Genomic DNA, 12473 nt, shown 5'->3' with positions numbered 1-12473 from the left:
TTTTCCTATGTGAAAACATGGCTTTCTGTTAATTGTGCTCTTATTCCCTTAAGAAAGAATATGAACTCCATGTGGCAGTTTCTCTTCTTTTAAGAGAGGCAATTTCTCATATTGCCCTGACAAGTAGGGCATATGTTCTGAAGAGTATAGGGATTATAATACCAAACAAATTCTTATAATCCACATCCGCAGTGCACTCAGAGGGCTTTGTTGACAAGGTTTTTAACAATGTGTCCCCAACTCCAGATCCAGCAGTAATTTGAAGAATAAACACAGTCCCCAGGACATATGCAATTCATCTTTTATTTTGTAATTATTATTGTTTTAACTAGAAATATTTCTTATTATGATGAACCAAGCTAAAGGCATCAAGGTCCCAGCTGAACTGGGTTTCTTGTTTTGACTCTTACAAGCAAGGCTTCCCAATGTCCTGGTGTAACCTGTGTGGGTGTACACCAGACCCTAGAGGGAACTAACCCTCCTCAGTTACTGAGACATTGAGCAGGTGGGGTTTCCTTTAGGAAATCCAGGAAACTGGTGCGTGTTCCTCTTTCTTCCAGACAGCTCTCCACCACTGCCTGAACAACCAACAACTGGGGATGGTGTAAAGACTAGTAGTCAGAGAAACTGGCCTCAAATCAGGCCAGCAGCAGTCTGAAGGTGAGCATGATTTACAGTCTCAGAGGGCCCTGATTATTCCACAGAGCATCTCTGCATGGTTATAGGGATAAGGGCTCCAAACCTAACCCCCATCCTGGCTTCCCACCACACACAGACATACATAGACTTTTTCGCTCTCTCTCCCTCCATCTCACCTCTCTCTCTTCTGTCTTTCTCTCTGTGTATCACTCTCTGTCTCTCTCTCTGTCTCTCTCTCTCTGTGTCTCTGTCTTTTTGTCTCTCTCCTCTCTCTCTGTCTTTCACACTTTCTCTATACATTGCTACTCTAACCAGAACACATTTTTCCTCAACTGTTCTACCTCAGGCTGGAATTTAAGAAAGGTTATCACACCTCAAAATACTTGATTGCCATTGGCTTAATGACTGAAGAATTAACTTTGGACACAGACAAACTTGTTTGGTGTGGGCTTGCATACATCAAGCAACCTCTCAGAATCTTATTCCTCTTAGCTATAAAATAAAGCAAACTCTGGATATTTTGCAGTTTTGTGACAAATGAGAGAGAAAAAAAGGGTTTTTTTTCCCATAGTACCTGGCACTGAGAAAATAATAAGTAAATATTAGTTATTTTCTTAAGTAATAATATTATGTGGAGCTTGCACTCATCTATTCACTCATTCATCCAAAAACTATTCATTGAATGCCTTCCTTGGACCAAGAAATGTTTTTATTCAATGTTATTACCTATAATAAATTATACCTATATTACAAATACTGGTAAAAATATTGAAGCATTTATATCTTTACCCTCAAAAATCAATGCATGTACAAATATCAAATCATTATGTTGTATACATGCAACTAACATAATGTGTCATTATACCTCAAAAAAAAAAAAGAATCAATTCAGCAATACTACCAATACTGCACATCTCTGTAGGTCTATAGTATGTTTCTGTGCACCCCATGCCTGTTCACTTGTACCCCAGCACACCCTTCCTGGGTTTGGTACACTGTAGAAATGGGATGCAGACTCTGAAGGAGTGCACAGTTTGACTGTGAAAATAGGATTATAACAAATGGAGAGGGGAAATGCTATAGGACAAGCAGACACTGAGCAAGTGAGAGAGGGTTTCCCAAAAAAGGTAAAATTTGAGTTGAGTTCTACTATGTCATTGGTTGATATACATTTCTTGAGTGAGCCCATGAACATCCAGCACTTCTCTTACCTCCCACCATCCCGATTTCTCTAAAAAAAAAAAACCTTTATCCTATCAGTCCATTCCATTCACCACAGTGGTTGGTCCTGGGTGGGCACACATCCGTATCAAGGCCAGTGAGAATGACATCTGGACCTTATGTTGCATTGCTGGGAAATAGAGGCCTTCTCTTTCTTCTGGATGTGCATTAAGGAGACACTTCCTGACCCATCAAACAGACTGATCCAGACCTAACAAAGCCTTGACCTTGGACTCCAGTTATTCCAGCAAATGGAATCAATCCAATTTGAGTGTGATTTTCTGAAAGAAGAACTTTGAAAGACAAAGACATAGAGTGTATTTTAACAAACACTTCCCATCACTCCTCAGGGAAAAACTGGTTCAAGCCCTTAGCCAGCTATCTCTAAGGGAAGAATCTGTCCAGATTTGTCTGGACCTTTTCTCCTCTTGTATCACCAGTTCTGCTGGTGCCCACAGCTCCACACTGAGTTTTAATTTCCATTTTACATAGTTCTAGTAAGTTATGTAAATACATTTTTTCTGGTGTCCTGTCATAAATTTTATCTAAATTTAGAGTAATTCTCAAGTATATACCTGTGTTTCCAACATTTGACTTCTTCCCAGACCCTTGCAGAGATAAAACTGACTTGTGTCAATCATCTGCCACATCCAGGGAAACATCCTCATAACTGGGTGTTTGTTATTCATGGAGGGCTCAGCCCTTACTCATCCTAGTATTTACTATCCCGAGTCTTCCTACTTGTGCATACAAGTTTTGTCTTTCAGGGTGGCAAGCAGGTATTTACCCTGACCACATTTTACATTTAAGGAAGATCCTTTGTGGGTCTGAGCTAAGAATCCACTTTATGGTGGAAAGAAGAGTTACATGATACTTCTTGTGCAACATGTGTTGCACTATTAAATGTCCTTCTTGTCCTGGTAACTTTGGGCTTCATGTTTAATGTTCTTCATTTGTTCTCACATGGACTATATTACTTATATCCTTACCTTTTTCTGAAATGCTCTCTAGCCCAGCCCTTCCCCAACATTCTCTGGGTCCTCATCTTTCAGGGATGAGATAACGTTCTTTCTCCTTTGTTGAGTCTTTTCCACCCATAATTCTGAAGTAATGACCATGACTTGATATCTGATAACATTGGTGCCTCCACCTGCCTTGTTTGTGTGTTTCTCCTGCACTAAGTTTTGAGATCTGCTGAGAAACATTGACTGACTTGGCCTCCTGGGACAATGTTGGTGGTTAACAAATGTGTGCTAAAATAAATTTAATTGAACTGAACTTGAAGTAATCTAGAAACTAGCAGTAGGAAAATAATTTAGCAAATTAACATCTCTAGACAGGTACAGTCCTAGGGTTTATAGTGGGAGGCCAACATTTAATGATTTGGTGCATACTTTCAGATTGAGCTGTGCACAATCTTCATGGGCACTGTTCATGGCCTGAGCGGTATTAATAATTCAGATACTACATTTGGAGAGGATCATGTGGTGCTAGAGCTGGAGCAAAAAGCAAAATGACTCAAGTCAAGACAGGTGGGAGGAAGAAAATGGTACAAAATAGCTCTAATTTTGACTGCTATTAAAAAATCTCCAGCTTTCAATCTTATATGCAGAGCATGTCAGACTCACAAATGAACCAGGGGAGGTTTCTTCAATAGCAACCAAGGAAAGGATACAATTTATATTGAGGATTCAAGAAAAGCATGTAAAGTTACAATCCTTGATAAATAATTTGAAGAATTTTTAAAACATTTGGGACAGCAATTTTGAAGTGTCACTGGGTATGTTCATCCCTGAAGTGGTTTCCCCAAGGCTTTGTGTCCTCTTGGTACAGAGAGAGCAGCATTTCTGTGAAATGCTGCAGTCATAATGAAGGCAGGGTGTCTTGGGAAAAGAGAGCAGTTTACATGCAGAAGTGGAAGATAAGGACAGGAAATGGATTGCACTAGCTTTTCAGATCAACAAATATTTACTATAGCCACCAAACCTAGGTGCAGGCTGCTAAGCTGGGAACTAGGAAAATAACCAGACCCAAAGCTCTTCCTCTCTCTTCCCCAAAAGCTCACTGTGGGAAGCAAAAAACAAGACAGGAATGTATGAAAAAATAAATAGTGATATAGTACCTACAGGACACTGATGAACATGGAAAGATAGAGAAGGCTATTCCCTATCTGAACAGTTTACAGTATCGTTGGAAAATAGTTCACAAAGCCACATAAAATTACACAATAAAAACTTGCTAATGACAAAGGACAGTAAAGAAAGGCATAGTTTGTGTACTACACGCAATGGTCACTAGAAGAGATTAGAGAATGGAAGAAGTGCTTTAGATCATAGCAATAGAAAAACTTTGTTGAAGACATAGGATCTGAGCTAGAGAGTGAAGAGCAGTTGTAGACACAGAACAGGAAATAAGTCTGGAGGAAGTGTCAGGCTTTAGGAGAAAGAGTTCATGATGACAAGTTGGAACCTGAATCTAGCACTAACCAGCACAAGATATTCTTTTTCCCTTCACAGTCTCCATTTCCCCACCTTTAAAATAGAATATTAGAGGCTCACTATTAGAAAATCCAGTTTAACATTCTATGAATAGGTGATTGAAGAGTTGAGGTTTATAAGGAGTATGGGAAAATAGCACAGAACTAAATGAAGACACGTGAAAAAGAGAGGAGTAATCCTATTTGGCCATAGATACGCAGAGAATAAAGCAGTCAATTCTGCAATGGCTGTGACACTGTCAAACATGAACTAATTGTGTTCAAATATCTAGCATAGTGCCAAGGATTCTTGTTGATATATCAAAAACTTTTTTTTGAAAGAACTAGCCAACCAAAAATTAAAATTTTAAATACAGATTTTGGCTAAATTGTATTTCTTCAGTGTTCAACTCAAGATTCTGGGATTTTTCCTACCCAGAATAATTTCTGAGCTAGGCTCGTGCGGGGATGGCAGGAGATATAATCACCATAATGATTCTGGAGTAAGCATGCCAGAAGTTCATTTTATTTATTTATGACTATTTCAACCTTTTTTAAATATTTATTTATTTTTAAGAGAGAGAGACAGAGTGTGAGCAGGGGAGGAGCAGAGAGAGAGAGGGAGACACAGAATCTGAAGCAGGCTCCAGGCTCCGAGCTGTCAGCACAGAGCCCGATGCAGGGCTCAAACTCACTAATGGTGAGATCATGACCTCATGATCACCACCATCATGGTGATGGCTCATCATGAGCCAAAGTCGGACGCTTAACCAACGGGGCTACTCAGGCGCCCCTATTTCAACCTTTAAACAATGTTTAAATATAACTTTCAAATATTAAAATTAAATTAAAAGATAGGAAAATATATATCAGGAAAAATATAAACTGAAAGAAAATGGTTTAAGAAAATAGGTTTTAAGGCAAAAGGCAATTGTCATTGAGAAAAAGTGAACTTGAAAATGATATTTTTAATCTAAATCACTAGAAAAATATAGAAATCCAGAGCCTGTAGGTAACTAACAAAATAGTTTTTGAAATGTATAAAGGTAAAGCTGACAGAATTACAAGGAGAAATTGAAGAATCTAAATATATAGATGTGAGTATTGAACTCACCTCTCAAAATCTGAGAAATCAGTTGTATAAAAAAATTAGTAGGGGCACCTGGGTGGCTTGGTCAGCTAAGCATCCAACTCTCAGTTTCAGCTCAGGTCATGATCTCATGATTTCATTAGTTTGAGCCCCACATCTGGCTCTGTGCTGACAGTAGAGAGCCTGCTTGAGATTCTCTCTCTCTCTCTGCCCTTCCTCCATTCACGCTGTCTCTGTCTCTCTCAAAATAAATAAATAAACCTAAAAATTTTTTTAATCAGTAAGAATATTGAAAAATATGATGAGTGATGTAATAGACATACAGACTTCTGCAAACAGTAATTAAAACTATGCAAACTTTTTAATTTTTTTTTGATGTTACAAGCCAGAGAATGACTATAATAATTTTATTTTTTTTCAATATATGAAATTTATTGTCAAATTGGTTTCCATACAACACCCAGTGCTCATCCCAAAAGGTGCCCTCCTCAATACCCATCACCCACCCTCCCCTCCCTCCCACTCCCCATCAACCCTCAGTTTGTTCTCAGTTTTTAACAGTCTCCTATGCTTTGGCTCTCTCCCACTCTAACCTCTTTTTTTTTTCCTTCCCCTCCCCCATGGGTTTCTGTTAAGTTTCTCAGGATCCACATAAGAGTGAAACCATATGGTATCTGTCTTTCTCTGTATGGCTTATTTCACTTAGCATCACACTCTCCAGTTCCATCCACGTTGGTACAAAAGGCCATATTTCATTCTTTCTCATTGCCACATAGTATTCCATTGTGTATATAAACCACAATTTCTTTTTTTTTTTTTTTGTCTTTGCAACTTTTTATTTTTTTTTATTTTTTTTTTGGATTTCATTATTATTTTTTTTTATTTTTTTATTTTTTAATATATGAAATTTACTGTCAAATTGGTTTCCATACAACACCCAGTGCTCATCCCAAAAGGTGCCCTCCTCAATACCCATCACCCACCCTGCCCTCCCTCCCACCCCCCATCAACCCTCAGTTTGTTCTCAGTTTTTAACAGTCTCTTATGCTTTGGCTCTCTCCCACTCTAACCTCTTTTTTTTTTCCTTCCCCTCCCCCATGGGTTTCTGTTACTTTTCTCAGGATCCACATAAGAGTGAAACCATATGGTATCTGTCTTTCTCTGTATGGCTTATTTCACTTAGCATAACACTCTCCAGTTCCATCCACGTTGCTACAAAAGGCCATATTTCATTCTTTCTCATTGCCATGTAGTATTCCATTGTGTATATAAACCACAATTTCTTTATCCATTCATCAGTTGATGGACATTTAGGCTCTTTCCATAATTTGGCTATTGTTGAGAGTGCTGCTATAAACATTGGGGTACAAGTGCCCCTATGCATCAGTACTCCTGTATCCCTTGGATAAATTCCTAGCAGTGCTATTGCTGGGTCATAGGGTAGGTCTATTTTTATTTTTCTGAGGAACCTCCACACTGCTTTCCAGAGCGGCTATGCAACCTTTTTAAAAACAGATTACATACAAAGCAAGGACAAACTGATGTAAAATTATTTATATAATATTTTTTCCTGATTATAACATATAAAATTAAAAATAAATAACAAAGAGGAAGCAAACATACCCTTCATATTTCTTTGGATATATAAAAAGGGCACATTGAATCAGTTTATTGCTTAAAGAAATCTTAATGGAAATTATAAATTATGAAGAACTCAATATATTTCATTACATACATTTCACACAAACACATACATACACATAGGTTCATAAAGAAAATATCAACAAGCAAAATCTAAGTATGAGGTTAGTTGTATATATTAGAAAAGATGAAAGATCATGCAGAATTGCACCTCAAGAGATTAGAAGAACGAAAGTCAAAACTTAAACTGTGCAAAAATGGAACAAATTGAACTGGGTAAAAAAATATCAAGTAGGAAATGAAGAAACAATAATGGAAATTATGAAAAACAAAAGTTTATAATATAAAAATTAAAGCTGACAGACTAGAAATAAAGAGAAAGAATAAATGGACAATACTAGGAATAAACTAGAGTCTAAAACTATAAATATAAACAGATTTTTAAATTATAAGATATATGAATTATTTTGTACAAGTTAATTTGAAAACTATAAAATGGATAATTCATCAAAAAACTTATAAAAATAGAAATAACTAAACAGATTTTTGACATTGAAAGAAATTGTAAAAACTAATCAGTAGCCTTTTTTAATGTCTTTTATTTATTTTTGAGAAAAAGACAGTGTGTGTGAGCAGGGGAGGGACAGAAAGAGGGGGACAGAGGATCCAAAATGCACTGAGAGCAGTGAGCTTGATGTGGGGCTCACACCCACAAACCGTGAGATCACAACCTGACCCAATGTCTGATGCACAACTGACTGAACCACCCAGGCACCCCAGTTAATCAGTAGTCTTAAATTTACCTAACAAATATTAACAATATCAGGCTTAGGCATTTTTAGAAGAAAATTATATCAAACATTCAAGAAATATCTACCCAAAAATACTACTCCATAACTTATGTTTCCAACTGAGATAGAGTAAAAGAGACTGAATTTATGTTTACAGCTGATACAACCATTAACTGGGCCACATATATAAAACCTTGGTCTTCAAAACACTATAACAAAAGGCAAGGATCTTGGAATGATGAAAAATAAATAAGATAAACCCTATAATGGTTCCAATTTACTACACTGAGTTTACTGGTCATGACATAAAAGGAAGAACTCTAGAGGATTCCCTGAGACTTCCCACGTTGACAAGATGGGGAATATGGAAAGACTAAGGTAAATAGATTGTGATCCCCATCTTGGAAAAGAGAGAGCTTCTCAATAAGATAACCCCAGGGAATAGCAGAGGGTCCTCAACATGTACTAGTAAAGTATTGATCAGTACATATGCATGAGAAAACTATCTGGGGCTGGAAAAAAATCAAAGAACTAGAAGCAAGTATCCATAAAAAAAAAATTGAACCAAGAATGAAACCGGTTTCCAACAACCAGACTGCAAATATCCAGGATGCATGGATCTTTGGTTAGAATTCTCACTGTCTCAGTAGTGAGTAATGATCAACCCCAGACTAAACGCTGCCCTGGATTGACCTAAAACATATTAAAAGAAAGACTTGAAAAAATAAAGCTTTCTCAAATTATGTAACTGAATCCCTCAACACAGCTCAATAGGACTAAAGAACGCAAAAATATTCAGGAACTAACAACATGAAATTCTCAATATTTACTATCTAATCAAAACACTAGATGAGGAAAAAAAAAACAATCAGGCAAATTTAACCTAGAACTGACAAAGATATTAGCTTACAAGAACATACAAGCAGCTATTATAATTGCACCAAAACAATATGATATCTAGGAATAAACCTAACCAAAGAGGTGAAAGACCTATACTCTGAAAACAATAAAACACTGATGAAAGAAATTGAAGATGACCCAAAAAAATGGAAAAAAAAAAAAACATTTTGTGCTCATGGACTGGAAGGACAAGTATTGTTAAATTGTATATGCTGGCCAAATAATACACAAATTGAATGCAATCCCTATCAAAATATGAACAGTGTTTTCCACAGAGCTAGAACAAACTGTCCTAAAATTTGTATGGAAGCACAGAAGACCTAAAATAGCCAAAGCAGCCTTGAAAAAGAAAAGCAAAGCGTGAGGCATCACAAATCCAGATATATTACAAAGTTGCAGTCATCAAGACAGTATGGTACTGGCACAAAATAAACACATAGATCAATGGAACAGAATAGAAAACCCAAAAATGAATTCACAATTATATGGTCAATCAATCTTTGACAAAGTAAGAAAGAATATCTAATGGGAAGGTTGGGGGGCTGGATTTCTTCAACAAACGGTGTTGGGAAAAGTGGACAATAACATACAAAGGAATGAAACTGGACCACTTGCTTACACCAGACACAAAATTAAATTCAAAATGGATGAAAAATTAAATGTGAGACATAAAAGCATAAAAATCCTAGAAGAGAACACTGGCAGTAACTTATTTCATATAAGTCGTAGCAACTTCTTTCTAGATATGTCCCCTGAGACAAGGGAAATAAAAGCAAAAATAAACTATTGGGACTACATTAAAATAAAAAGCTACAAAGTGAAGGAAATAAAAACTAAACAGTCAACAAAACTGAAAGGTAACCTACAGAATGAAAGAAGGTATTTGCAAATAACATATCTGATAAAGTACACATAGTATCCAAAATATATAAAGAACTTATAAAATTCAACACCAAAAACCAAATAATATAATTAAAACTGGGAAGAATCCATGAATATACATTTTTCCAAAGAAGACATACAGATGGCCAATAGATACATGAAAAGATGCTCAATATTACTCATCATCAGATAAATGCAAGTCAAAACTATAATGAGATATCATCTCATACCTGTCATAATGGATATAATTAACAATACAGGAAACAACTGGTGTTGGTGAGGATGTGGAGAAAGAGGAACCCTCTTTACAACTGTTGGTGGGAATGTATACTTGTCAGCCACTCTGGAAAATAGTGTGTAGTTTCCTTCAAAAGTTAAAAATATAGCTACCTTATAATCCAGAAATTGTGCTATCAGTTATTTACCCAAAGAATACAAAAGTATTAATTTAAAGGGATATGTGCACCCAAATGTTTATAGCAGCATTTCCCTATAGCCAAATCATAGAAACAGACCAAATATCCATCAATTGAGGAATGTATAAAGAAGAAGTGATACACACACACACACACACACACACACACACACACACTGGAATATTACTCAGACATCAAAAAGAATGAAATATTGCCATTTGCAATGACATGGATGGAGCTAGAGAGTATTAAGCTAAGCTAAATAAGTCAGAGAAAGACAAATACCATATGATTTCACTCACATGTGGAATTTAAGAAACAAAACAAATCAGCAAAGGGAAAAAGAGAGGGAGGAAAACCAAGACTCTTAATTATAGAGAACAAACTGATGGTTTTACTAGAGGGGATATGAGTGGGGGGATGAGTTAAAGAGATGATAGAGATTAAGGAGTGCACTTGACATGATGAGCACTGGGTGTTGTATGTAAGAGTTAAATAACTATATTGTATACCTGAAATTGTTACACTGTATGTTAACTGGTTTTTAAATACAAACTTTAAAAAAAGTTATTATAACTGGGCTGAATCTGTTCAAAAAATAATTTGAGACAGAAGATGTGATAAAGACCAAACTTAAACTTTTTTATATGAAATTTATTGTTAAATTGGTTTCCATACAACACCCAGTGCTCATCCCAAAAGGTGCCTTCCTCAATACCCATCACCCACCAAAATTAAACTTTTGAGATGAAGTCTACACCATTGCAGATGAAAAATATACTGGATGCTCCAGTTTCAGATTTGATATGGAAAGAACTTTGCAGTTGTCACTCCCATCATTACAACAAGAAAAAAAAAGTGGAACAAACTGAAAATCAGTGAATTTTCTTGGATCTATAGGAGAACCAATATCATAGAGGAAACCAAGAACCTAAAATCCGAAGACAGGTGAATGGGGAGGTTTAGAGATGAAATCAGCATACACTGCTAGAGTCATAAACTTGTAGAAACACTTAAATCAATTTTTTTGACACATCTCTGTATGCTGAGTGTGGAATAACATGAAAGTGTAACACTTCTGGGATCCATAGCCTTAAGGAGGGGCCCACACTTTCATAGGTTTTATGTCTGGGAACTTCATCAAGTTATCACTGTGAAGTGTCAAAGTCACTTTTGCTTCTAGCAGTGGGAAGGAAAATTCAATCATTTGGATGTATTCCAGTGCATTCTTTATAACAAAGCCTTAATCTCTACCAGAAAGACTTTATTTAATCCTTATTTCATACAGGGGGAAGAGTATACAACTTGAGCCCCTTCTTGCCTTCATGCCTAACATAATGGAGGAATGGAAAAACAACTAAGAAACACTTATGTACACATCAACCCATAAACACAGGATCGCTAAAAGATGGAGATTCAATCATAAGATTATAGAACACTTTCCCACTCCCAACTTTTAACACCAAATTAACAAATTTCCAGTATAGTAACATTGGCTGACAAATGAAAAAGTGCCTCAGATTCTACTTAAGAAAGAATTCTTAGGGAAACTGAAAGGCAACAAGAAAGACAAAAAACAATGATATTAGAATAATTTAAAGCCCCTGGCCCTATAACTACAGCAAACATTAAGAACAGCCCAACTCCTAGTCAGATTGACATCAAACCTCATAGTAAAGACCTGTTTACCTCAAATCTTTTTATCCTATAAGTCATGTCTGACCTTCAACAAAAGTTATAGGCATTCTAAAATTTAAATAACAAAAGTCATAGCCTGAAGAAAAAAAGCAAGCTCCAGAATCAGACTCAGATATGACACAGATTTGGGAATGATCAGACAGGAAATTTAAAATAATTATGATAAGATACGGATCATAATTTTTGAAAAGCGAATATGTAAGAACAGATAGATAATGTAAGCAGAGAGATTAAAAAAATACTTTAATAAGGAATAAAAAGGAAAGATCAGGATTCAAAAACACTAACATAACTGAAGAATGTCTTTATAGTGCTCATTAATAGATCGGACAGTGCCAAATAAAGAATCAGTGTGTTTGAACAGATGTCAGTATATCAATAGAAACTTCCTGAACTGAAGTTCAAAGAGAGAGAAGAAAGAAGGAGGAGGAGGAGGAGGAGGAGGAGGAGGAAGAAGAGGAAGAAGAAGAGAAGAAAGAGAATAGAATAATCAAGGACTATGAGACAATGTTAAAAGGTGTAATATATGTATAATTGTGCTACAAGAGATTAAAGAGAAGATAAAGGAGAGGTAGTGCCTGATATAAAAGGGCCAAGAACTGTGCTAAATTATAGCAGACACCAAACCACAGGTCTAGAAGCTGAGGGAATACCGAGCAGGATAAATACTAAAAAATCTACACCTAAGCATATCATATTCTAACTTCAAATAGATCATT

The sequence above is a fragment of the Panthera leo genome, chromosome C1, assembly GCF_018350215.1.
Source record: "Panthera leo isolate Ple1 chromosome C1, P.leo_Ple1_pat1.1, whole genome shotgun sequence".
NCBI lineage: Eukaryota > Metazoa > Chordata > Mammalia > Carnivora > Felidae > Panthera > Panthera leo.
This window is presented reverse-complemented; position numbering follows the sequence as displayed.